Source organism: Phyllobates terribilis, unplaced genomic scaffold (assembly GCF_046119375.1).
Source record: "Phyllobates terribilis strain yellow unplaced genomic scaffold, ASM4611937v1 Scaffold_12__6_contigs__length_324123572, whole genome shotgun sequence".
NCBI classification, from domain to species: Eukaryota; Metazoa; Chordata; class Amphibia; order Anura; family Dendrobatidae; genus Phyllobates; species Phyllobates terribilis.
Window position 1 is genome coordinate 289,795,117 of NW_027362772.1, and position 27,781 is coordinate 289,822,897.

Consider the following 27,781-nt stretch of genomic DNA (forward strand, 5'->3'; position numbering starts at 1 on the left):
TACACCCCTTTAATTTTATTAGTAAAAATTAAACTAGACAGTCATCGAAAAGAAAATATGAAATAATCTAGAAATAATTTTTACCAGTCGTGTTGTTTGGTTAGTAATATTATTTTTCATTATTACTAATGTAATATTATGATATTGTTGTTATCCTCATGCCCTTTTAAGATAAAAAGTGCAACATGTCCTCCCATTCTTGACAATGGATCCCAGCACCGAGGGCTAATAATGGTGCTCAGAATAGTACCTGGTGGCAGCACGATAGGTCAGTAATGAGGCATCGAATGCTAGTCAGGTGTCAGAATCAGGAGACAGAGACCAAAGTCCATGCGGGTCAAACCAGAGAGAGACGAGGAGATGGCCTCAAATCAAAGGGGGGAAGACAAGAGGTAGAATCAAAGCAATGAGCACTGGCCAAGCACGTTCAGGCAAGAGGCAGCATTGAGTGATGGCTAATGAATAGAGATGAGCAAATAAATTACAGTGAAATTGAATTCTACTCAAATTTTACAAAAGTTGCATTTGCCAAAATGCGTATTTTTTGTAATTCCATTGGTCTTCATTTTTCTGAACCGTAAAAGGTCATCATAGTGTCAAAAAAATATATCCTTATAGTCACCTCACCACTCACCACTCCGGCTCCTCTGCTCCTCTCCATCATCCATCCGGTCCTCATAACATCTTCAGATTGTTGCTGCTCGTGTTGAATTCCCCAGGCTTTTCACAATGGCCCAGAACTTTTGTAATTAACTAAACTGAGGTGGGTTCTCCACATGTGCATGTAAAGGTAATGGTTGGTGTGATCTTTCACGCTTGGACAGAACTCTCTTGGGCATAACCAAACTAAGAAGTTCAGGTGCAGCATGAGAGGCCTGGGGAATTCAGTGTGAGTGCCAGCAATCTGAAGATGCGATGAAGACCAGACAGGTGACAGTTAGGAGTGGAGGGGCTGGAGAGGTGAGCAATGAGTTGAGAATGAGGATTTCCTTATTTTTCACAAATCATGGTTACTATGCACTGGGGTCTTGCGAGACTAGAAAATTAATCTTCTTAAATTATTCACGTGACGAGGAGGACCACTGAGAACATCGATCACTGTGATCCTGGATGGGTCATAAATACAGTTTTCTTCCAGCTTACTTAGCACCATTCGACATCTTGGAGGAACCCAGGCACAGTCATATCCATGATGATGCCAAGTGAGACGCATTGGGTGTTCTTGACGGTCAATCTTCCCAACCTTTCCCACCCTTACAGAAAGCTTCAAAACCACTTTTGGTTCTTTTGTATTTATTGGATATCTTGATGCCTTCTCTTTATCTCTGGTAGCATAGACTCCTCTTCCCAACATCCCCTGATTAGAAACTTGAAATCCATATTTGATGATACTATAAGCTGCATCTACGGATGTCCCATGGTACATGGTGTAGTACTTTCTTCGAAAAATGTTATTATTCATTACTTTAAAAGGAATTCAAGTGTGAAAACCTGCAAGCTAGAAAAAAAGTTTTATTGCATTAATGAGCAGCAAGATAGAAGGATCATTAAATCCAAATCTAGTGTTGTCCTTAACACAAAGAAGCTGTCAAACAGGACTGCAAATTATGCAGTTTTTTTCATCAATTTTGTAGCAAAAGGCTAATTTTACAGTATTTTCACTGTTTATATTGTGATATCCAAAGTGATAATCAAAGTGACAGAGATGAGCAAATTGATTTGAAGCAATAATTTCACAAAAAAAACATATTTGCCAGAATTTTACACTTTTGTTATTTGAATTGAATCCAAATTACATTTTGCATGGTTCAAAAGGGTTAATGGATTAAAATGGGTTAAAAAGACAAAAAAGAATACTCACCTGGCATAAACCTGCTATATTCAGTCTGTTTACCAGTTTGATCTTAACTGGTTCATTTTTGGCATCTTTAAGCACCCGGCAGCGTTGGTGTTTCCTGCAGCAGCAACATTTTGATGTTGGCCAACATAGTCAGTGAAGGAGACACAGAAAATGCCGGTCGCCGGAAGACACCTTCAAATATGGCGGGCATTAGGAAACTGCAAATATGCTTCATACTAGAAGACACCACAGATGAATTGCACAGGAAAATGCCGACATGACCCAGTGAAGACCACAATGATGACCAAACCAAAGAAGACAACTGGAGCAATAGAAGTGAAAGCTGTGCAGCAGCAAAGTGAGGCTGAGTTAGTATAATTTTTCTTATTATTGTTTTTACACATTTTTATTATTCACTGAAGTCTGGAGAGACCTCAGAACAGAATAATGTATATTTGATTGATATAAAATTAATTCTGTGCAAATTGAATTTCCTGGCCAAATTTGAATTTCCACATATTAACTCATCACTCTCCACCGCTCCGATCAATTTATGCTGCTGATGTTTCTTCAACATCCTAAATCTCAGTGATATTATTAGTACTGTAACAAACCATGGATTTTCCATCGTGAAAATACGTGTATCAAACTTGAGTGCAAATTTGCTTAGAACTATGATTTAGTGCTATTGAATGAGAAGATTTTCACTCACCTGGTTTCGTTGTATAGTGAATTAGGGACAGTATAATGTAGTACTGGATATGGCTGCTATTCTTCTCCAAGATTTAATATCTAAAGAACAGACAACACATAAAAGTAAAGCAAAAGTGTCAGGGAGAATACTGGAGAGATCACACAAATCGCACTGCTGCCACCAATTTGTCAGGGGCCGCAACTCCGCCATAACAAAAGGAACTACTAGCTGCCACCACCAATCATTTATACAAGAGGATCGGACACCCATTACAGGTAGTGTATGGCTACAGAGCCAAAGGAACGGAGCTATTAAATTTTATACATTTAATCCAGAAAGGTAGACAGTGTTTATAAAAAATATACAAAGATGTTACAAAATGGGAACAAAATAATACCTTATATGAAATCACATTGCATAAAAGGGATAACAAAAGAAAAAGTACTAAATCTGTGTCATCATGGAAATTGTTCAGAGTTCAGTGGAGGGAAGCATTCCTTAGAACAGCTCCTTAGAGCAACAGAAAGAACCATAAAGTACTGTGTTTTACAGAACTGACAAAGGACAAAAAATGCAATCTCTGGTTTTTGTTAGAACAAGGTTATGCCCACATACCTCCCCTTGTTGAGCTCATATGGGGGCCTGGCTGTAGGGTGTGCTAGGTCTTTTAGAAGTTTATAAGATCCTCAACTTTTAGGATATCTTCACCTCTGGAGGTCCCAGTCGGGAGATATTGTTGTTATGTTTCCAATCATGACTTTACCTTTCCAAAGGGATGAAACATGGCACGGATAGCATCATCCATCTCAACCATATTAGGTTGGAAGTATTCGTCCGGCATTACGATGATGTGAGTGAATGTGTTATGATCGTCCCTTCGCTATGATGCCGAAAATATATCTCCAATAAATATCAGATCAATACAAACCCCAGTATTCATCACTGACCACTGGCTCCAGAGAGTCTGAGATAATTCCTTTGAACAGAGGAAGCCCCTGTACTTTTCCGCATGTGAGTATATGAATCCTAGACTTGTTGGCTGTTTCTCAGCAGATGTCTAATTACATGTTCGTGTCAGGGGGTCCTAATTCAATGGAGGCTGAATTGTCAGCTCTTTCTCACTTCCCCAGTTATAATAAATCCAATATGTTCAATGTCCCCTCTCTGGAGATACATAGTAACATAGTTTTTAAGGTTGAAGGAAGACTAAGTCCATCTAGTTCAACCCATAGCCTAACATGTTGATCCAGAGGAAGGCAAAAAACCCCATGTGGCAAACACTAAGCTCCACATTGGGGAAAAAAATTCCTTCCCGACTCCATCCGACAATCAGACTAGTTCCCTGGATCAACGCCCTATCAAGGAATCTAGTATATATAACCTGTAATATTATACTTTTCAAGAAAGGCATCCATGCCCTTCTTAAATTTTAATAGTGAATCACTCATTACAACATCATGCGGCAGAGAGTTCCATAGTCTCACTGCTCTTACAGTAAAGAATCCCCGTCTGTGATTATGAATAAACCTTCCTTCCTCCAGACGTAGAAGATGCCCCCTTGTCCCCGTCTCTGGCCTCAGAGTAAAAAGATCAGTAGAAAGGTCTTTGTACTGTCCCCTCATATGCTTGTACATAGTAATAAGATCACCCCTAAGCCTTCTTTTTTCCACAGTAAATAACCCCAAGTGTAATAACCTGTCTTGGCATTGCAGACCCCCCAGTCCTCTAATAACCTTGGTCCCTCTTCTCTGCACCCTCTCTAGTTCAGCTATGTCTTTCTTATACACACCGGAGACCAAAACTGTACACAGTATTCTAAGTGTGGTGGCACTAATGACTTGTATAGAGGTAAAATTATGTTCTCCTCATGAGCATCTATGCCTCTTTTAATGCATCCCATTATTTTATTTGCCTTTGCAGAAGCTGCCTGACACTGGCCACTAAACGTGAGCTTGTCGTCCACCAATACACCCAGGTCTTTTTCAGTTACAGTTTTGCCCAGTGTTTTACAATTAAGCATATAATTATACATTTTATTTCCTCTGCCCAAGTGCATTACCTTACATTTATCCCCATTAAAGCTCATTTGCCATTTATCAGCCCAAGCTTCTAGTTTACATAGATCCTCCTGTAATATAAAATTGTCCTCCTCTGTATTGATTACCCTGCAGAGTTTAGTGTCATCTGCAAATATTGAAATATTACTTTGTATGCCCCCTACAAGGTCATTAATAAATATGTTAAAAAGAAGGGGGCCCAATACTGACCTCTGTGGTACCCCACAGTTAACTGAGACCCAGTCTGAGTGTTTTCCATTAATAACCACCCTTTGTTTCCTATCACTGAGCCAATTCTTAGACCACATACATATATTTTCCCCTATCCCCATTGTTCTCATTTTATGTATCAACCTTTTGTGTGGAACCATATCAAAAGCTTTTGAAAAGTCCATATACAGAAAATCCACTGCATTTCCTTGGTCCAGTCCAGAACTTGCCTCCTCATAAAAACTGATCAGATTAGTTTGACAGGAACGGTCCCTCGTAAACCCATGTTGATATTGAATCATGAAGTTATTCTTCTTCAGATACTCTATTATAGCATCTCTTAGGAAACCCTCCAGGATTTTACACACAGTAGAGGTTAAGCTTACTGGCCTATAATTTCCAAGTTCAGTTTTTGTCACCTTTTTGAATATTGGCACCACATTTGCTATACGCCAGTCCTGTGGTACAGACCCTGTTATTATGGAATTAAAAATAATGGTCTATCTATGACTTTACTTAATTCCTGCAGTACTCACGGGTGTATCCCATCCGGACCCGGGGATTTGTCAACTTTAGTGAATTTTAGACTCCACCGTACTTCCTGCTGGGTTAAGCAAGTGACATTTAATGGAGAATTTTTGTTATCACTAATCATGTTTTCTGTCATGCGATTTTCTTGTGTAAAAATGGTTGAAAAAAAATCATTTAGCATATTGGCTTTTTCCTCATCCTCATCCACCATTTCACCCAGACTATTTTTAAGGGGGCCAAGACTATCATTTTTTAATTTTTTATTATTTATGTAGTTAAAGAATATTTTGGGGTTATTTTTACTTTCTCTGGCAATGATTCTCTCTGCCTCAATCTTTTCTGCCTTGATTTGTTTTTTACATAATTTATTTAATTTTCTATATTTATTTAATGCCTCATCACTACCTACTTGCTTTAGTTCTCTAAATGCTTTCTTTTTGTCACTTATTGCGCCCCTTACAGCTCTATTTAGCCATAGTGGTTTCCTCCTATTTCTAGCATGTTTATTCCCAGAGGGTATATATTGTGCACAGGTCCTATGAAGGATGTTAATAAATGTCTCCTATTTGCTTTGTGTAGCTTTATGTCTCAGGATATCGTCCCAGTTTATTGCACTAAGATCATCTCTCAACCATTGGAAATTTGCCTTCCTGAAGTTTAGTGTCCTTGTAACCCCTCTACTACACATCTTATTAAAGGTTACATGAAAATGTATTATTTTGTGATCACTATTACCCAAGTGACCCCCAACTCGTATATTTGATATGCGGTCTGGCCTATTGGTTAATATTAGGTCTAGCAGTGCCCCCCTTCTTGTTGGGTCCTGATCCAGTTGTGAAAGGTAATTGTCTCTCATAGTTGTCAAAAACCTATTACCTTTGCTTGAACTACATGTTTCTGTCCCCCAATGTATTTCAGGGTAGTTGAAGTCTCCCATAATAATGACTTCTCCTTGAGTCGCTGCTTCATCTATTTGCTTTATGAGGATATTCTCCGCTACTTCCATTATTTTTGGCGACTTATAACAAACCCCTATCAGTAATTTATTATTTTTCCCCCTCCCCTTATCTCCACCCACAGGGACTCTACATTTTCATTAGATTCTCATATATCCTCCCTCAAGACGGGTTTTAAGGGTGATTTTACATATAAACACACACCCCCCCTCGCTTGTTTGTACGGTCATTTCTGAACAGACTATAGCCCTGTAAATTAACTGCCCAGTCATGGCTCTCATCCAGCCACGTCTCAGATATCCCTACCATGTCATAATTATTTTCCAACAAAATTAATTCTAATTCCTCCATTTTGTTGGTGAGGCTTATGGCATTAGTGTACATGCATTTTATGTATCTCTCTGTACCTCTATTCCTTCTTACTTTATTGAATTGTTATAACCCCAACCCAAATTTCTTTATTTGTGCCCAGGTCACTATCTGCACTATCTTCCCCACCTATAAAATGAATACCCTCCCCCCAATCCCTAGTTTAAACACTCCTCCAACCTTCTAGCCATTTTCTCCCCCAACACAGCTGCACCCTCCACATTGAGGTGCAGCCGGTCCCTAGAGTAGAGTCTGTAGCCAACTGAGAAGTCAGCCCAGTTCTCCAGGAACCCAAATCCCTCCTTCCTACACCAGTTCTTGAGCCACTTATTTATCTCCCTAATCTCCTGTTGCCTCTCTGGCATGGCATGTGGTACCGGTAGTATTTCAGAGAATACCACCTTGGAGGTCCTTGCTTTCAGCTTGCAGCCTAATTCCCTGAAATCTTCTTTAAGGACCTTCCACCTACCTCTAACTTTGTAATTTGTGCCAATGTGCACCATGACCGCTGGGTCCTCACCAGCCCCTCCCAGTAATCTGTCAACCCGATCAGCAATGTGCCGGACTCGAGCACCAGGTAGGCAGCACACTGTTCGACGATCTCTGTCTTTGTGACAGATTGCCCTATATGTTCCCCTAATAATTGAGTCCCCCACTACCAGTACCTGCCTGGCCTACCCTGCTCTCCCATTTCCCTCTAAACTGGAGCTGACACTCCTCTGGCTTTCAGGGGACATGCCTTGCTGCAGCAGTGCTACCCCTGTACCGTCACTCCCCTCATCTGCCAACTTTGCAAACTTATTGGGGTGTGCCAGATCAGGACTAGCCTCCCTGGCACTCTTCCCTCTACCCCCCCTTCTAACTGTCACCCAACTAGCGGCCTCACTGTCCTGCAGCTCCCGACTACCACCCTCCCCCACATCTACCCCAGTGAGCTGCTGCTCAGTGAGCAGCAGACTCCTTTCCATATTGTCAATGGATCTCAGTGTTGCCAGCTGCTCATTTAGATCCAGTACCTGGGCTTCCAAACGCACAACGTGCACACATCTCGCGCAGCAGTAAGCAACCCCGACCGGCTGTTCAAGGAATGCATACATGTGGCAAGATGTACACTGGATAGCATTGTCAATAATGGAGCTCATTTCCTAATGGGGATTGCAATAGACAGAATGTTAAGTAAAAAGAAAAATAAATAATTAATAAAATACGGACAGCAATTCAGTCCAAAGTCCTCCCTTCCAAACTCCTTGAATCCAAAGTCACTGAAAAACAAGTCACACACTTACTTTCGTTCGCACTTACGCTCCGGTCACACTCAGCTCATTCACACTCGCAAACTAAGAGATTTAAAGAGTTCTTCCCCCCCCCCCCTTTTCCAGCAATGCACCCTACAGCTCAATGCACTTCCAAAGTTATAATAAATCCAATATGTTCAATGTTCCCTCTCTGGGGATGTCTTTATGGATTTTACAATTTTTCTCTAAGACAAAAGTAAATGTAAAAAATCTTTTGTAAACACTATAGTCCTAAGAATCAACTGAAAAGTGAACACACAAGCGCAACTAAAAAGATAAGCTCCAAACCTTGCTAAAAATCACATCCACTTTTAATCTGAGAAACCACGTGGCTGGGATTTAATAATCTGATTTCATAAACTTTGAAATACCCAAAATACTTCAGAGCAAATTTCCAGATGAACTACTTGTAACATAGAAATATACTTTTTTTCTAAGAAAAGATTCCAAAAAGCTCACCAAGTAATTAGTAATAAAATCTCAATTTTTTTCTACCGTCCCATAGTAGCAGCATTACAGCCCATGCAGTAGGATAGAAAACAATTATCACATTGATTCTGATGACACATTAAGTTTTACAGACTCATCGGTAATGTAAAGGCTCACATAATTAGTAACAATTATATTTAAATAAATTACATTTTTAAAACAAAAATGAAAAAAAGAAGCATCGCCACTAGAGAAGAGCGAATCTGCCACCACCCAAATTTGTTAGCTTTGCTCCAAATGGCTGGGAAATTTGATTTGCATTGAATTTATTTGATGTAAATTAAAGGAGCCCCAATTCCTTTAAAAAAAAAAAAAAAAAGCCGTTTATAGTGTTCTGGGGTCTCATGACTCCAAAATGTAATAAATGGACTCATAGGCGTACCCACCGTGGGGCGGGGGGGGGGATTCCTTGCTAAATTTGAGTGAAGTTATTCAATTAAAATGTAATGTTCCTTTTTATGCTCTGAGGTTTCGGTAGACCTCAGAGCATAATACAAATAGAGTGAAGAAAAAAAAATCACATCACCGTTAACCTGTCCCGACGACACAGTCCACCGCCCAGTGCTCCACATGTTCTCTTGGGCTCTTTTGTCATGTTTAGACATCACAACATGCTTGGCACAAGGCGCTGGTAAAACCTTGGGTGACGTCAGTCTTGATATTCGAAGCCGACTTGGTACCGGAAGCTCTGGCACAGAGTGAACATGTTGTATGAGCCGAAAAGGAGGTGAGGAGGACTGCAGGTCTGGGGCTGCAGTAGGACAGGTGAGCGGTTAGGTTTTTTTTATCCCATATTTATTATGCTCTGGGATCTCTAGATCTCATATTATAATAAGACATAATCAATGTCATTGATTCATTTAGCTGCAAATCAAATTTCCTGGCCAATGTCTAGCAAATTGCCAAATTTTAAATTTGGTATATTCGCTCACCACTAGCAATGAATATAATTTCAAAGTAATTTAAAAGTAGTTTTAGAATTTGGGGTCTTAGTAATATTGCTTTTGATTATTTTTGTTATTTTTGTCTTGTACTGCTACCTTTGGTCAGTGTTTGTCACCCTATAATGCTGCAGCTGGTGCAAAGATACAACTCTCGTCATATTCTGGCAACTGGAGACCCTCACATTGGAGTTCTCTGCCTTTGAAGGAGTTGGCCAGGACTGAGATATTGATCAGTTTGATATTCGGCCAAACTATTTTATTTGGGAATTAAACTAAAAGTTTAACCCTGAGCTAAAAAGAGTTAATTGAAGAGCATTTCGTAATATTAAAGATGGCGCAAACATGTGATGTGGGATGATACAAGTTGATAATATCACACGGTACCACATAGATCCATCAGAGGTTAAACATTTCACCAAAAATGAGCGAATTTCTTTTTTTATAGGAATCTCTTATTTTATGTTGGCATATCTGAGAACAATCGATCTTCACATTGGTGCTAGCAATAAGGTACAATAAGGGGGTTTAATGGATCCTTCTGTTCTTAACCAGTGAGCCCCGGAAAGTTTAGTCAAGTCAGATCCCAGGTAATGTTCCTCAGAAATGTCACTGATTGATAGTGGAGTTTGTTAATGATGAAATACAGAAGGTTAGTAATGTCGCATTTGAGTGTCCGGAATGGGAGACAAAGTTAGAAGTCTAAGCCAGAGGGAAAACTGGAGATGTAAACTTTTGGTTACAAATCAGAGGTGCAAGACAAGAGGCAGAATCCAAGTCCAAATAACAGGTCAACCACAACCAGGTTAAAGAATAGTTACAGACTATAAAGAGTTAGTAATTCTCAGAAGAGACTCTTTCCTGTTTAAAAATGCTGCTGGACTTAAATAATCGTGGACTGCATCATCATTGCCAAACCCACCATTTTCAAAGAATCTGCAGTGAACTCTCTAATATAACCCTGTACGAAGGCACTGGGACGAGTGGTGGTATGTGCTGGGTACACATTCAAGCTCCTCACAAGTGCACCACCATATTGTTTGGTAAGAACTAATTTTTTTTAAAGAATCCACATGTTGAAGAGGTCTACAGACAACATCAATCACTGTAATCCTTTGAGGGTCATAAATACAATTTTCTTCCAGGTTGCTCTGCACCATTCCACACCCAGGAGGTACCCAAGCACTGTCGTATCCATACTCATGCCAAGTTAGTCGCTTTGGGTGATTTCGATGCTTAATCTTCTTAACCTTTTCCACTCTTACAGAAAGCTTCAATACCACTTTTGGATTTGTCGCATTTATAGGATATCTTGAAGCCTTGTCTTAATCTCTACTAACATAGACTCCTCTCCCCAACATCCCAACTTCAGAAACTCGAAATTCCTCGTTGATGATACTATAAGCTGCAGCTACAGTTGTCCTGTGGTACATGATGTAGTAATTTTTTCGAAAAAGCTTCCTAGCTATTTCTTCCAAAGAAATGTTAATGTGCCTACCTGCAGCCAAGAAAATATGTTTCATTGTGTTAATGTTCAGCAAGATGGAATGAACGTCAAGTTGCAAACCTAGATTTATCTCGCAAACCTTTAACTGTTTTTTTTATTTGCTTTTTTTCTCAGAAACGGGAATTCTTTTCAAAAACCTAAATGGAAAAGATGGAAGCCGAAATAGGATCAGTGGAAGATCTATATTTGCTGGGGATGAAAATTTAAAAAATTCAGAAAAGGTCCTGAAATTGGAGCTGTAATGAAAATGCGAAAATTACTTAGTATAGCCATATAAAAGTATCCTAAAGATACGTCCACATGGTGAATCTGCAGCGGCATAATGTACACCAATCCAGGTTTTCAGGATTTTCTTAGTATTGTATAGATGGTGAAATTATCACCTGGGCATTACTAAGGAAATCATAAAAAATGATTTTTATGGTGGCTCTTGAGGACTGAAGTTGGGAAACATTCTCTATCTGATTTCATATAAAGATTCATATAGAATGGTGCCAGGTTGGGTACAGTGGCCGGTGCTCACCTGGTTCTGTTCTCCTGAGTGCACAATGATGTAGAGGGCTCATAAGATTGGAGTTGGATTAGAGTCTGATGCCGTTGACTGATCAAGGTGCAGGAAAAAGTAGACAGCTTCTTCATGTACTTTCCTATTCACAGAGTAGAGCATTTAAACCAATTATTTTACTGCATATAATTCTACCAGGACTGTTCCCTCCCTGACAGGAGAACCAGTGCACCTTGCTTTACTGAGGATTTTGTAATTTGAAAAATAATTTCACAAGATAGATATATGGAAATACTTTTGCGGTGCAGTCATAAAACTAACCATACCTGCACTGTCAGATTCAGGCTGAGCTACATTACTGCAAGGTGTTTTTTTTTACATCTGCTTTAGGTTTACTCTTTGGGAAAGACTATGCTCATTCTCACGATTCCATCCCTCAGTGTGCCTTGAACACAGTGATTGAAAGCTCAGACATCCAGTATAGTGCAGGGGTGTGCTGAGCTGTTTGTGTTTGGATTGACAGCTGAGCCGTCCAATCTGAGACTGGGAGGTGCTGAGCTCTCGTCAGGTGTTCCCTGTTCCTAATGATTACTCAGTTACTTAACTTGACCAGCAGTCTGAGATAGCTGTCAGTCGTAGCTTCAGATCTGTTTGGTTTGTTTCTCTGTGCCTTGCCCTTTGCTTGTAGATCTATTGCTGCCAGCCCTTGGACCTTCTTCTGACCATTCATTTGCCTAGCCCCTTTTCTCTGATCCACTATCTTCCTGGTATTCTTATCTTGGACCATTACGACAGAGACATTTTCCATCTCTAGAGTCACTAGGTAAGACTCTCTCTTGTAGAGAGTAAGCCTGTATAGTCTAAGGTGTCCTCTCTTTTTCTCTCTCTCTCTTAGAGTGTAAGCTTTTATGATCAGCAGGGTCCTCTTTCTCTCTCTTACTCCTGTAGTGTAAGCTCTTATGGTCAGTGGGGTCCTCTTTCTATCTCTCTGTCTCTCTCTCTCTTGTAGAGTATAAGCTCTTACGGTCAGCAGGGTCCTCTCCTTCCCTTTTGTAGAGTGTAAGCTCTTATGGTCAGCAGGGTCCTCTCTCTTCTCCTGTAGAGTGTAAGCTCTTATGGTCAACAGCATCCTCTCTCTCACTTCTGTAGAGAGCAAGCTCTTATGCTCAGCAGGGTCCTCTCTCTCTGTCTGTCTCTCTCTCTCCTTCCTTAACTAATCTCCCCCATGTATATTTTCAGAGAAATTACAAGCTATCCAGTATTTAGATTTGTGCAAATTTATTTACTGCAAATCAATTTTTTGTGGAAAATTCTGCAAAAATGCTGAATTAGAATTTCAAGCAATCCTCACATCTCTAGATTCCAGTGTTAAACTAGAATGCTGCAGATTGTCATTATGCAGTAAGAGAATATTGTACTGATCTAATGCAGTCACAAGCAGAACATAATAATATTAAATCAAGGTACTCACAGATAATGTTTTCTCTGATTGGAATTATTCACTTTTTTTTCTTCTCCATCTTGTCTAAACCACCACAACTACTTCTCCTGATGACTGCAGAGCATGCTGTTAAGATACAGTTTAGTGTTGAGCCACCCCCGTAGTGTTCGAGTTCGGTTCGTCGAACACCCGTGTGTTCGCCGAACTGTTCGTCGAACTGTTCGTCGAACACCTTCGAACACCGTTAAAACCAATGGCAGGCAAACAAAAACACATAGAAACACATAGAAAACACCTTCAAAGGTGTCCAAAAGCTGACAAACTGCTCAGAAGACATAACTAACACATGGAAAAGTGACAAGTACATATAGTAATGCGAAAATAAAAGAGGTGGAGGAGTAAAAGGAGGGGGAGACACAGATATAGGCATGTCATGCCCTTCTAAAATCCAAAAAGTGAGAAGCCGACACGGCCAGTCCGCTCCTGCCCGTGCCACCTCCGTGTCGCCGGGTTTGTGCCAGAGCCGCGGTGAACCCTGACGGCCAGCCCCCCTCTCCCAATACTGGTGCCTGTCCGCTGGTGGGTCGAGCGAGCCCCCCTGTGGTGGAGGCAGCTCTAAGCTTTTTAATTTAAATTGTCTCTCTAATTTGAATGAATACACTTTAAATCCATTTACAAGGATCTATTGGAGGGCAAGTCTCATGCCAGCAGCCGCGGTAATTCCAGCTCCAGTAGCGTCCACTAAAGCTGCTGCAGTTAAAAAGCTTTTATAAGGATCGAGCTCGGCTGTCCACCGCAAGGCATCCTACTGCCAGTCCCAGCCCCTATGCCTTGGGGTGCCTCCTGATGCTCTTCACTAAGTATCCCATGGTCCCGAAGCATTTCCTTTGAAAAAATTAAGTGTCTAAACTACAGGTGGTGCAGCTTGCTTAACAGCCGGGATAATCCGCTCACTAGCAGACACTGCTACTAGGCACAAAGTATTTCCTGGGCTAGATGCAGTTAAAAATTTGTAATTAGATACTCTCGTTGGATGCTGAGAAAGCATTCCATAGAGTCTCCTGGCACGCCATATATGATTCTCTTAAAAAGCTTGGGGTAGGGGTCTAGGGGACCCTTTTATAGCCAAAATCACGGCCCTGTATCGCAATATGTCACCTAGGCTGAAGATAAATGGAACTGTAGCACCCTGAGGGCTCGGTTGCTACAGACGTATTGCACCTCACCCAGAGGTGTGATATCTCACTCTCAGGTAAGGATGGAGTGTGGATCAGGACCCGACACCTGCATGCATTACACCACATTGCCGTGGGGCAGGGCGACCAATATGCCCCTGAGATGGTCACGACAGTCCCTGTCCCTGGCTGGAGTGGGGGAGGGAACACTGAGGAAGGGGAACCCTGTAGTGCAGGAGCAGGGAGGAAGCAGTTCCTGGGTGCATTGAGAAGGGAGTATAAAAGGTGGGCACCATCTTAGTTCAGTGCAGAGAAGTCTGAGCAGAAGAGGCAGGGAGCAGGGGCTCTGCATGAGCTCTGCTCCGGAGGCGGGCCTAGTAACAGAGGCCCAGGCCTGGAAGAGGGAGAAGGAAGGAAGAGGAGCGGAGAAGGCTCCAGGAATGAGGAATGAAGGGATCCCAGGGGTGCGGACGGGCGAGTCGCCACCGCACGCCCGAATCCACCTGCGTGGAGGGGTCAGGCCAAAGGGGGAGACCGGTCCCCGAACTAGTGGAGGCAGGAAACGACCCTCAGATAGAAACCGGAGGCTCTGACATTTTATGTGGCGCAGCCCCTCGCTACACCCGCTAGGAAGGCACCACATAGGGTCAGGGAAACTGGCGCCAAGTTTACCAAGAGGAGGCCCGAGGCAGCCGGACAGAAGTGTTGGTAAGAAAGGCCAGACAAAGGACACACAAAGGGGGTCCTGTGAAGTGCTCCAAAGTTATCTGGGAGTTGTCTGAGCCCCTCACCTGGTGAGCACAGTACGACGTGGGCAGCCGTTACCTGCAGATGTGGTCTGGATAATAAGAACTGTGAGTAAAGGCCCTGAACTGCATCACTGACTCCGTGTCGTTACTGCTGCTGCCCTGCACCATCACCCCCATCCTCCGCATACACTGCCCTGAGGCTATACTCCTCCCGTGGGGAGTTATGCTACGCTCTGCTGCACCCACAACACCAGCCTCAGTGGTCTGCCCTGTAGCGGCGGTTCACTCTGACCGCAATCCACGGGTGGCGTAGTCGGACATTTAAACATGAAAACCACATAAATAGTTCCGCCACTGGTTTGACCGCCCTGAGCCACGGAACTGGGTCGCCGCCACGAAGACTACAACCACCAGCATCCACCAAAAAGGGTCCGGCTCCGGGTGTCCCAAGGCCCAGGGGGTGCGTCAGAACATTTTCATCACCTTTCACAATCATCAATGGGACAAGGCAGTGATGTCCTCTGTCCCCTCTCTTATACATCCTAGTGACGGAGCACCTGCTCTCATCAATTCGCCATAACCCCAATATTAGGTGGATTGAGGTGGGAGGCACCGAGTACAAGTGCTCTCTATTTGCTGATGATGTCCTAGTATATATCACTCAATCACATATATCCATCCATGCTGTTATGGCTGAAATAGATCACTTTGTTACATGGTAAAATTTTAAAATCAATGCAGCGAAGTCTGAGGCCCTCGATGTCTCCCTCCCCAAATCCATATAGGATTCCATCCAGTCCAACTTTCCCTTTGCCTGGCCCTCACAGGGTATCAAATACTTAGGAATTCCTATTCATAGAGACCTCTCCCATCTATGTTATCTTAATTTTGGGCCCTTTATTGAACAACTCCATACAGACCATGGTTGGCAAGTTAGAACTGTAAGATTCACTACGTGAACCACTGGTGTTTTGTGGAAAAGCACATGTACACTGCGTTCCAAATTATTATACAAAAAGTGTTTAGGAGTGATAAGGGAAGAATTTGTTTGTTTGTCAGTTAAACTCATTGATGGTGATGTGTGTCAGGGCTCTTTATATCACTGTAAGCAATTGCAGACACCTGTGCTAATTAGTTTGACAGGTGTGTCCAATGAAAGGCAAGACTACTTAAGAAGGCTCTCTCACATTATTAAGCAGCCTACATTTTCTGCCAAAAATGCCAAAATGGGAAAGAAAAAGGATGTGTCGGCTGCTGAGAAGCAACAAATTGTGGAGTGTTTAGGTCAAGGCATGACTACAATCAACATTGTGCGATGATCAGGATGAAGTGTCTTGGCAATCAAGAAGTATGTAGCTGATTCACAGTACACACGTGTGCGTGCTGATAAGGGCAAATTGAGGACTCTTTCCTACAGGCAATTACGTCAGGTTGACAAGCAGCAGACAAGTTTTTGAAGCTGCTTGTGCCTCCAACGTCCCCCGAACAACAAGATGCAGGGTCCTTCAGAGGTTTGCAGCTGTGCATGCGCCATCCTGTCGACCTCCTCTATCCACTTCACACAAGCAGAAACGGCTCCAGTGGGCCAAACATTACATGAAGACTGATTTCAAAACTGTTTTGTTCACGGATGAGTGCCGTGCAGCGCTCGATGGTCCAGATGGATGGAGTGGAGGATGGCTGGTTGATGGACACCCCACGCAAACACGGCTACAGCGCCAACAAGGAGGAGGTGGAGTAATGTTTTGGGCTGGAATCATGGGGAGAGAGATTGTCGGCCCCTTTAGGATCCCTGAAGGCGCTAAAGATGAACTCCATAATGTATGTGGATTTTCTCAAACAGCACTTCCTGCCATGGTTCAAGAAGAAGAACCGTGTATTTCACAGCAAGATCATTTTTCTGCATGATAATGCACCATCTCATGCTGCACATAAAACATCTGCATCTCTGGCTGATATGGGCATAAAAGGGGACAAACTTATGGTGTGACCCCCATGCTCCCCTGACCTCTACCCCATTCAGAACCTTTGGAGCATCATTAAAAGGAGTGTCTATGATGGCGGGAGGCAGTTCACATCTAAGCAACAGCTCTGGGAGGGTATTCTGTCCTCATGCAAAACAATTGAAGCAGAAACCATCCAAAACCTGACAAATTCAATGGACGAGAGAGTTCAGAAGCTCCTTTCGAACAAGGGGTCCTATGTGAAAATGTAACATCACCTAGAATAAAGTTTTGAGTTGAAAACTGTTTGATTTCAGTTTCTAACAACCTGCTAATGCTTATAATTTCAAAAATGACCATTTTTTTGGTCTTTATTAAAATGAAAAGGTTGATCGAAAAGTTTGGGGGATCTAAGAGTGTGGCAACCCAGTAGTCATGATTACTTCGAATTCTGACAATATGAGGGTCATGCTGCAGGTAGTGCAGCAAGAAGGCACTTATGTGCCTTGCGCATCTCGGAGCCCCAAAATTATTTTCCGGGCTAGATGCAGCTAAAAATTATTTTTAATTATAAATCTGGTGAAGCTTTAGTATAGATGGCCTAATAGGATCAGTGCTGCACACTGCTACAAAGCCCAAATTATTTTCCAGTCAAGATACAGATAAACATGATTAGTAATTTGAAAGCTTAAAACGGTTGGTAGGGTGATTTTAACCAATCATCAAGCTTTTACTCTCCCCAGGATGACACAGGGGTAGAAAAGTCGTTTCGGATCCATGATTTGTTCATCTTTATGAACGTGAGTCTGTCTACATTATCAGTGGAGAGCCGCGTGCGCTTATCTGTCAGCACACCACCAGCAGCGCTGAACACACGTTCAGACAGAACGCTGGCTGCGGGGCATGACAAGATCTCCAAGGCGTAAGTGGCTAGCTCCGGCCATTTATCCAGATTGGAAGCCCAAAAAGAGCAAGGGTCCAGTGACACAGTCGTGGCTTCAATGTTTACTTGGAGATACTCCTGTACCATCGTCTCTAGGCGTTGACTATGTGTCAGACTTCTTGTCTCCTGTGGCCTTGCAAAGGATGGGCTAAAAAAGTGGTGAAATGATTCCGCAAAATTGATGTTACCAGCAGATACTGTGGTTCTGTTACGGTTTGAGTGCTGAACACTTGACGGTCCCACGGTTGGCAAGTTGGAACTGTGAGATTCAATACGTGCACCACTGGTATTTTGTGGAAAAGCACATGTAAGATTCTGCAACAGTCTCTGCTGATACTTCTGTATGCGTGCATCCCTTTCTATGGCAGGAATAATTTCTGCAAATTTACTTTTGTACCGGGGATCTAACAGTGTGGCAACCCAGTAGTCAGGATTATTTCTAATTCTCACAATTCGAGGGTCATGTTGCAGGTAGTGCAGCAAGAAGGCACTCATGTGTGTTGCGCATCCAGGAGCACCAAGTCCCTGTTGTGTTGGTGGCGAGGTAACAATCATGCTTCCTTCCTCTGTCCTCTCCCCACAACCTCGCACAACAGAAATGTGATCAAGGTCTCCCTCATCTGACGAGTCTTCCATCAGTTCGTCCTCCACTTCTTCCTGGGCTCCTGCACCTTCCTCACTAGTTTGGCTGCTACCATGCGCCCTGGTAAAACCATCTCCCCCACCCTCACATGCCTGCCGCCTTGGTGCTGCCGACCGTCTGGACCTTGCAGATGTTAGCCCTTCCGCATACAACTCCTCCTCCTCTACTTCCTCCACCTCCTCTTGTGCCACCACCTGACTCCGAATTCTGTTTAACATGTGCTCCCGAATGTAAATCACCGGAATAGTCATGCTGATAATGGCATCGTCAGCACTAAACATCTTCGTCGCCATTTCAAAACTGTGCAGAAGGGTGCATAGGTCCCTGATCTGAGACCACTCCTCCAGCGTGATTTGCCCCACCTCTGAATCTCGCTGGCCCAGGCTATACGTCAGAACGTATTGCACCAGGGCTTGTCGGTGCTGCCACAGTCGCTGCAACATGTGCAGAGTTGAATTCCACCGGGTAGGCACATCGCATTTTAGCCGGTGAAGTGGCAGGCCCAACGACTTCTGTAGAGATGTAAGTCGCTGAGCTGCGGGATGCGAACGGCGGAAGTGAGCACACAGCGACCGTGCCCTCTGCAGAAAGCCATCTAGTCTGGGATAGTGGGCTAAAAATTGCTGGACAACCAGGTTCAACACGTGAGCCATACAAGGCACGTGTGTGACATTGCCCCGGCGAAGGGCCGCACCCAGGTTTGCAGCATTGTCGCACACGGCCTTCCCTGGTTTCAGGTCCAGTGGAGACAACCATTCATGAAATTGGTTCTCCAGAGCTGACCACAACTCCTCAGCTGTGTGACTCACATTTCCCAGACATTTCAATGTAAAAACCGCCTGATGACGTTGAGCCCTACTGCCAGCATAGTAAGGAGGTGTGCAGGATCCCTTCTGCGCAGTTAGAAAGCTTGTGGCATGACCAGACAGGCTTTGGGTGCAGGTGGATGACCGAGAGGAGGTTGAGGAGGCAGAAGCAGTGGAGGAACTTTGACATAAAGAGGATTGACGCACAACTCGTGGGGACGGCAAGACTTGGACAGCAGCCCCTTGTCCTGCTGTCACCATAGTTACCCAGTGCCCAGTCAGCGACATGTAACGCCCCTGTCCATGCCTACTCGTCCAAGTGTCTGTGGTGAAATGCACCCTGTCACACACAGAGTTTCTCAAAGAAGTGGTGATGTTATGTGCGACATGCTGGTGGAGCGCAGGCACACCTTTCTTTGAGAAGTAGTGCCGACTGGGCATCTGGTACTGGGGCACTGCGACGGACATAAGGTCTCGAAAATCCTCTGTGTCCACCAGGCGGAAAGGCAGCATTTCTGTAGCCAAGAGCTTGCAGATGGTGAAATTCAACCTCTTAGCTTTCTCATGGCTAGGAGGAAATGGTCTTTTACTTGTCCACATCTGAGGGACCGAGGGCTGGCTATTGTGCTTAGACGGGGTTGATAAGGGTGTCCCTGGCAAACTGCCGGTCTGTGAGGAAGATGCAGGCGGACATGTTAGGTTGCCTTGATCCAAAGGTGGTGCTATCGATGTCGGACAGCGTTCAACACCAGCTGGTGTTACCACCTCCAAAGAAAATGATGACCTGCCAATCACGCTGGCTGTTGCGGGTAAAGAGGTGGCAGGTCTGCGCCCCAAAACAGGTGTGACTGCTGTCCCCCCAGTCACAGAGGATGAAGAGGCCGCGGATGCACAAGATATGGCAGACGGTGGTTGGCCCGGCCGGCTAGGCCGCATTGTAGCACACTTATCTTCCCACTGCAACTTATACTTCATGTCCATGTGCCGGTTCATGCATGAAGTACTCAAACTATGTATTTTTTGGCCTCTACTTAGCTTTTGCTGACAAATGTTACAGATAACACGAGTTGGGTCATCTTTATCGATCTGAAAAAATGCCCAGGCTATGCAAGGCTTAGCACCCATGCGACCTGAAGAGCCACCACGACTTGTGGTGAGAGGCAGAGTTGTGTTTGAGGATGCAGTTGTTGACGTGCTTCCAGTACTACGTCTCTGTCCAGGAAGGCGCAACCTGACCTCGTCGTCACTAGCATCTTCCTCCACCTCCTCTGCTGACCTCATCTCTTGGCTGACTGTGGGTTGACAGTAAGTGGGACCTCCGACCTCATCATCATCACCCTGTGCGTTATCACACCCGTCGTCCTCAGAGCCAACCTGTTCCTGCCCTGACAAAAAACTAAAGTTGTCGCTCCAATCAGGTATTTGAGTCTTATCATCGTCTTCCTCATTGTCTCCACCAACAGGAGTTACAGTTTGGGAATGAGGGTCTACATTATGGTCAGAACCTTCTGCGTCTGGTCCTGGATCCGACTCATAAAGATTCTGGGCATCAGTGCAGATCATTTCCTCGTCTGGATTCACAGAAGCGCTGGAGTCGACCTCTGATTCCCAGGCTATAGTATGAGTAAACAGCTCTGCAGACTCAACCATCTGTTCTACCTCATACTCAGACGGGCAGCTGGAGATTTGGGAGCTGTGAGGAAGCAAGTGCGATTTGGGTGACACCTTTGAGGACTGGAGTATTTGTGATGTTGAAGTTGATGTGGAGGAGAGCCCACTTAAAGGAGCACTTGATATCCGTTGAAGCACCTGCTGTTTTTGTGCCTCATCTGGAATTTGTAGCGATTGGCGTGGCCGTAAGAAAGGGATCTTATCACATTGTCCGCTAAAAGAAGTAGACATTTTAGTTTGGCTGGAAGATGGTCTTTCTTCTGCAGATGTTACTGTTGCTTTAACACCTACCCCACGGACACAACCTTTTTTCCCCTTCCCAACACGCCTATTCCCCTTTCCACCAGCAGCAGGCCTTTTTCCACTCATTTTGGTGGTTAACTAATTCACAACTCTGGAGTTGTTTGCACAAAAAAACAATGGATGGTAACCGAGCAGAGCTGAGTGGCCAAACTGTGGTATTAGGCCAAAACTATTGGCTGGGTTAGATGCAGAAAAAAATTATTTTGAATTTGCAACCTGATGGAGGTCAGTATAGATGGACTAATACAAATAGTCCCACACACTGCTAGAAGCCCAAATATTTTTTCAGAGGTACTGTAGATGCAGATAAAAATTATTTTTAATTTGCAACCTGATGGAGGTCAGTATAGATGGACTAATAGACCAAGTCCCACACACTGCTAGAAGCCCAAATATTTTTTCAGAGCTAGATGCAGAAAAAAATTATTTTTAATTTGCAACCTGATGGAGGTCAGTATAGATGGACTAATAGACCAAGTCCCACACACTGCTAGAAGCCCAACTATTTTTTCAGAGCTAGATGCAGAAAAAAATTATATTCAATTTGCAACCTGCTGGAGGTCAGTATAGAAGGACTAATAGAACAAGTCCCACACACTGCTAGAAGCCCAAATATTTTTTCAGAGCTAAATGAAGAAAAAAATTATTTTTAATTTGCAACCTGATGGAGGTCAGTATAGATGGACTAATAGACCAATCGAACACACCGCTAGAAGCCCAACTATTTTTTCAGAGCTAGATGCAGAAAAAAATTATATTCAATTTGCAACCTGCTGGAGGTCAGTATAGAAGGACTAATAGAACAAGTCCCACACACTGCTAGAAGCCCAAATATTTTTTCAGAGCTAAATGAAGAAAAAAATTATTTTTAATTTGCAACCTGATGGAGGTCAGTATAGATGGACTAATAGACCAAGTCCCACACACTGCTAGAAGGCCAAATATTTTTTCAGAGCTAGATGCAGAAAAAAATTATTTTTAATTTGCAACCTGATGGAGGTCAGTATAGATGGACTAATAGACCAAGTCCCACACACTGCTAGAAGCCCAAATATTTTTTCAGAGCTAGATGCAGAAAAAAATTATTTTTAATTTGCAACCTGATGGAGGTCAGTATAGATGGACTAATAGACCAAGTCCCACACACTGCTAGAAGCCCAAATATTTTTTCAGAGCTAGATGCAGAAAAAAATTATTTTTAATTTGCAACCTGATGGAGGTCAGTATAGATGGACTAATAGACCAAGTCCCACACACCGCTAGAAGCCCAACTATTTTTTCAGAGCTAGATGCAGAAAAAAATTATATTCAATTTGCAACCTGCTGGAGGTCAGTATAGAAGGACTAATAGAACAAGTCCCACACACTGCTAGAAGCCCAAATATTTTTTCAGAGCTAAATGAAGAAAAAAATTATTTTTAATTTGCAACCTGATGGAGGTCAGTATAGATGGACTAATAGACCAAGTCCCACACACTGCTAGAAGCCCAAATATTTTTTCAGAGCTAGATGCAGAAAAAAATTATATTCAGTTTGCAACCTGATGGAGGTCAGTATAGATGGACTAATAGAATGATGCTATGCCCAAAAGATTTTACTTCACTAGGTGCAGTAAAAAAATTGGTATTCTATACACAGGTGTTATATTTTGCAACACAGATAGGCTACTCCACTGACTAACACACTCTGCAATAGGCCAAAAAGGATTAGCTTTGCTAGATTCAGCCAAATGCTGTGAAAAAAACTTGCACAGCACTGGCACAGACCTGCCTGGCAAAAACTGATAGGAACTGATGTAACCTAGTCCTGAAAAGGACTCCAATTACAATTAGTCTTTACTCCCACAACCTATCTATTTAAGAGCACAGACCTCCCTGATAAAAGTCGTAGGAAATGCTGTAACCTAGTCCTTAAAAGGACTGCAATCACAACTATTCCCTACTCCCAAGCTATCTGTATATTTGTGCGAAAATTGGCTTGAAATTAACAAGGTATAGCGCACACAGCAACAGCGGTGCCGTCTAACACGCAGCTGCAGCAGTGAGAAAATGGTGGCGACGGGGAAAATGGCTTGGTCTTATAGGGCAAGGACATGTGACATACACTGCCAATGACACATGCCCTTGCTTGTGTGAAAAAAAGCACTTCGCTCCGTGTGTGTGCTGCTGATAGGCTGACAGATTGTACCTCCCCACTGCAAATGCGGGAAAGAGAAAAAAAAATGGAGATCTTCATTGTTCCTGCAGAGATCCATCCCCTGCCCCTCCCCCCACCCCGCTGTACACACAAACTGCGTATTAACATTAATTTTCATCATTACTGAGAAAAAATCCAGTTATGATTTTGGTGCACGAACAGTTATCGAACATAACCTCGAACAGCCGAATTTTTCTCAAATCGTTCGTGTTCGCCGAACGGCTCGAACACCGCCCAAAACAGCTCGAATTTGAGATTGGCGAACAGTTCGAGTAGAACAACGCTCATCTCTAATACAGTTAGCCTTTTATTTCTGAAGCCATCCCCAGCCTTTATAACAACACTACTACCAATTCTATGTTGGCTCGGGCCTGAGGAGTCCCCATTACTGTACCTAGAGTGCTACCAATGCCTTTAAATATAATACTGCGAGAATAATAAAGGGTCAGAGTGTGGCTTTAGATGAAAGTTGGGATGTGGCTGAAAAATGCTGTCCTCCATAGAAACATTTTCAAACATTAACATTAATTCAGTTAACAGACTAGATCCCTAAATTAATTCAGATCCTGGATTTGCAACAAGGAAAACATTTTTAATTGAGATTATGTACATTTTGAACTACAATTTTTTTTTCACAGTATTTACACAAATGTCAAAATCTCATGACTTAAATACCATCTCTGATACTTCCAACTAATCAGAGCAGTAGTCACATTAACATAACAATTTATATACAAACAGGTTTAAAAACAAATATTTAGCATAGAACTGCATATTCTGTTTATTTGAGAAAAAAACAAAACAAAACATTTTCTGAACACTGGTGGAAACAGGTAATGAGAAAAAGGTAAATGTTAAACCCAAGGGATAAATTCTGAAAAATGTTCCCATGCACCGCACTGGATATAAACTGGACCACAAGAATCAAGATGCTACAATGCATCCTCTTCTACCCCCCTGATCTGTCTTGGATGGCCTCAAGCGACAAGTCAGTTGATCAAAAAGCCCCTCGCAAATCCTCCAGCAAAGATGCAATGTTGACTGATACTGCCTTTGAAAAACCTTTTCCAACAATATACAGTGCATTGTGAAAGTATTTGGCCCCCTTGAACTTTTCTACCTTTTGCCACATTTCTGGCTTCAAACACAAAGATATAAAATTCTAATTCTTTGGGAAGAATGAACAACAATTGGGACACAACTGTGAAGTGGAACGAAGTTTATTGGATATTTTAAACTTTTTTAACAAATTAAAAACTGAAAAGTGGGGCGTGCAATATTATTCGGCCCCTTTACTTTCAGTGCAGAAGTTCAGTGAGGATCTCTGAATGATCCAATGTTGTCCTAAATGACTGGTAATGATAAATAGAATCCACCTGTGTGTAATCAAGTCTCCGTATAAATGCACCTGCTCTGTGATAGTCTCAGGGTTCTGTTTCAAGTGCAGAGAGCATCATGAAGACCAAGGAACACACCAGGCAGGTCCGAGATACTGTTGTGGCGAAGTTTAAAGCCGGATTTGGATACAAAAAGATTTCCCAAGTTTTAAACATCTCAAGGAGCACTGTGCAAGCGATCATATTGAAATGGAAGGAGTATCAGACCACTGCAAATCTACCAAGACCCGGCCGTCCCTCTAAACTTTTATCTCGAACAAGGAAAAGACTGATCAGAGATGCAGCCAAAATGCCCATGATCACTCTGGATGAACTGCAGAGATCTACAGCTGAGGTGGGAGAGTCTGTCCATAGGACAACAATCAGTCATATACTGCACAAATCTGGCCTTTATGGAAGAGTGGCAAGAAGAAAGCCATTTCTCAAAGATATCCATAAAAAGTCTCGTTTGAAGTTTGCCACAAGCCACCTGGGAGACACACCAAACATGTGGAATAAGGTGCTCTGGTCAGATGAAACCAAAATCAAACTTTTTGGCCGCAATGCTAAACAATATGTTTGGTGTAAAAGCAACACAGCTCATCACCCTTTAAACACCATCCCCACTGTCAAACATGGTGGTGGCAGCATGATGGTTTGAGCCTGCTTTTCTTCAGCAGGGACAGGGAAGATGGTTAAAATTGATGGGAAGATGGACGGAGCCAAATACAGGACCATTCTGGAAGAAAACCTGTTGGAGTCTGCAATACAACAAGTTCTTCCAACAAGACAATGATCCCAAACATAAAGCAAAATCTACAATGGAATGGTTCAAAAATAAACGTATCCAGGTGTTAGAATGGCAAGTCACAGTCCAGACCTGAATCCAATCAAGAATCTGTGGAAAGAGCTGAAAACTGCTGTTCACAAACGCTCTCCATCCAACCTCAATAAGCTAGAGCTGTTTTGCAAGGAAGAAAGGGCAAGAATTTAAGCCTCTTGATGTGCAAAACTGATAGAGACATACCCCAAGCGACTTGCAGCTGTAATCACAGCAAAAGATGGCGCTACAAAGTATTAACTCAAGGGGGCTGAATAATATTTCACGCCCCACTTTTCAGTTTTTAATTTGTTAAATAAGTATAAAATATCCAATAAATTTCGTTCCACTTCACGATTGTGTCCCACTTGTTGTTGATTCTTCCCAAAAAAATAAAAATTTTATGTCTTTATGTTTGAAGCCAGAAATGTGCAAGAGGTAGAAAAGTTCAAGGGGGCAAAATACTTTCACAATGCACTGTATGTAGATAAGATGCTTTATATCTTGAAATACGACATAGAGAAGAGATGTGCCCATTCTTACAGTTGCTCAATTTTGGTTAAGGACTCCAATTTCTTACTAAATAAATTCAAAAGAATATCCCAACACATAAGTGAATCCATCTACAATCTACAACCCACATCACAAACACTAAGTGGGCAGACATAGACACATACAGCATAAACATCTCCTGGCAGAGTATCAAAAAATAAAAAAATGAGTTTTTTTTTAAATCTACGGATTTGTTGAGCCAAGTCACTGGCAAGGAAAGACCCATCTATTTATACAGAGGAAGAATAACAGCGCAGTGTTTGGCAAAATGGAATCAATGAAATCAGAGACAGTTACAGAAGTTCAGTTCAGACAGTGGTTCTCTTGTTATTTATGGATGGTGTACAAAGCCTCTATATCTAGGCACAAAACAAAAATTACCACCTGCTTGTATGAGCACTAACTAGACAAGAGCTTACCTGGCTTTACAGGTGGCCTTCCAACAACTACTTAACAAAGAAACACAAAGGTTCACCATCAACACCAACAATTGGTGACCAGCAGTCCTCCTTTACAGAGTCTCCTGAACATATATCTTCCGTCCTTCACCTTAGTACTACATGCCAGGGATTGAAGGACGGGTTTGCCACTAAAGATGCCTATCATTCCATAAAAATTAAGACCCAAAAGTAGGACTTACCAAAGCCCTCAGCAAATCATACTTTGCAAGGGATATTGAGCTTTCTAGGATTCTTTATACTTCCTGGAGCTTAGTGGGCATGTGAAAGAAATCTTGAGGAAAAATAGCAATCTCATTGGTCCTGACCATATTTCACAATATATATTATGAGTTTCAGGTTACGACACCTAGTACAGTCAAACAGCGTTAAGCCTCCTTCATGTGGTGCAGCTTATAGTGGAATCTTCTTGTGTTTTTGGTGCAAAGGTTAAAGGAAGCGCAGGGGTTATTGACAGTTGGAAAATCCCTTTACCTACAATTTGTATGCAAGTGCACATTGTGGATAATTTCTTTTATTGGTGATTATTGATTAACTAACTAACTGTTATCTGTTTCTGAGTCATTAAAAAACATTAAAAAATTAGGGCCCTCTTAGACTTACTGATAATTGGGAAGAAGCGTTCCTAGGCAGGGGAGTGACTACAAGAGGTGCAGGGGTTGCATTCGCTTCCGGGCCCTGGATTCTAGGGACCCAAAAAGTCCCTTTGGACTATAAGCAAATTCCAATGCTATTAAAAACTTGCAATAATTGGGAGCCTCATTGGAAATTTTGCATTGGGGCCCATAAGCTTGAAGTTATGCCACTGTTCTACTGAAAACTCTTTCTCCATTATTGGCCTGTCTAATACAGGTTGGCAATCACCTCAAAATGCTTGCTCATTGGGTGAGATGATTTTTATGCTTGCTTACAAATCATTGTTCTTGGCAGCACATCACCTCGTGATGTGCTTCCAAAAATATGATGTTATATGTGCACAAAAGATAGTGTTCACGGTTGCAATTTTCCTTGCAACCTTTTTTCTAGTTGGAGATATTGAGGTCAAGGTAACCCCACGATTTGACCATGGCCCTCAGCAATGAACCATATTGGTATTAATCAGTAAGCTAGGATTGTCACAAACTGAACTACTGCTCCTCACTACAGTTACCCCAGAAATGGAAAAGACACTTACACTCTACCAATTAGTTTTGTGTAGTAGTTTGCTAGTAAAATGTATTTGGTAACAACTGGAATATTGCCAAGATCATTCATGTAGGCCATTATTATGCATGTCGAATGCAGTGAATTTGTATTCCTCAAAGAATCTAC

General features: G+C 42.5%; 1 long non-coding RNA gene across 1 annotated transcript; it reads right to left on the bottom strand.

Annotated features, from left to right (window-relative positions):
• Positions 1-27,781, bottom strand: LOC141172696 (uncharacterized). The gene is made up of 3 exons (XR_012252519.1): positions 26,653-27,781; positions 2,553-2,632; positions 1-1,498 (listed from the first exon to the last, which is right to left on the bottom strand). It is a non-coding gene; the product is annotated as an uncharacterized lncRNA (long non-coding RNA).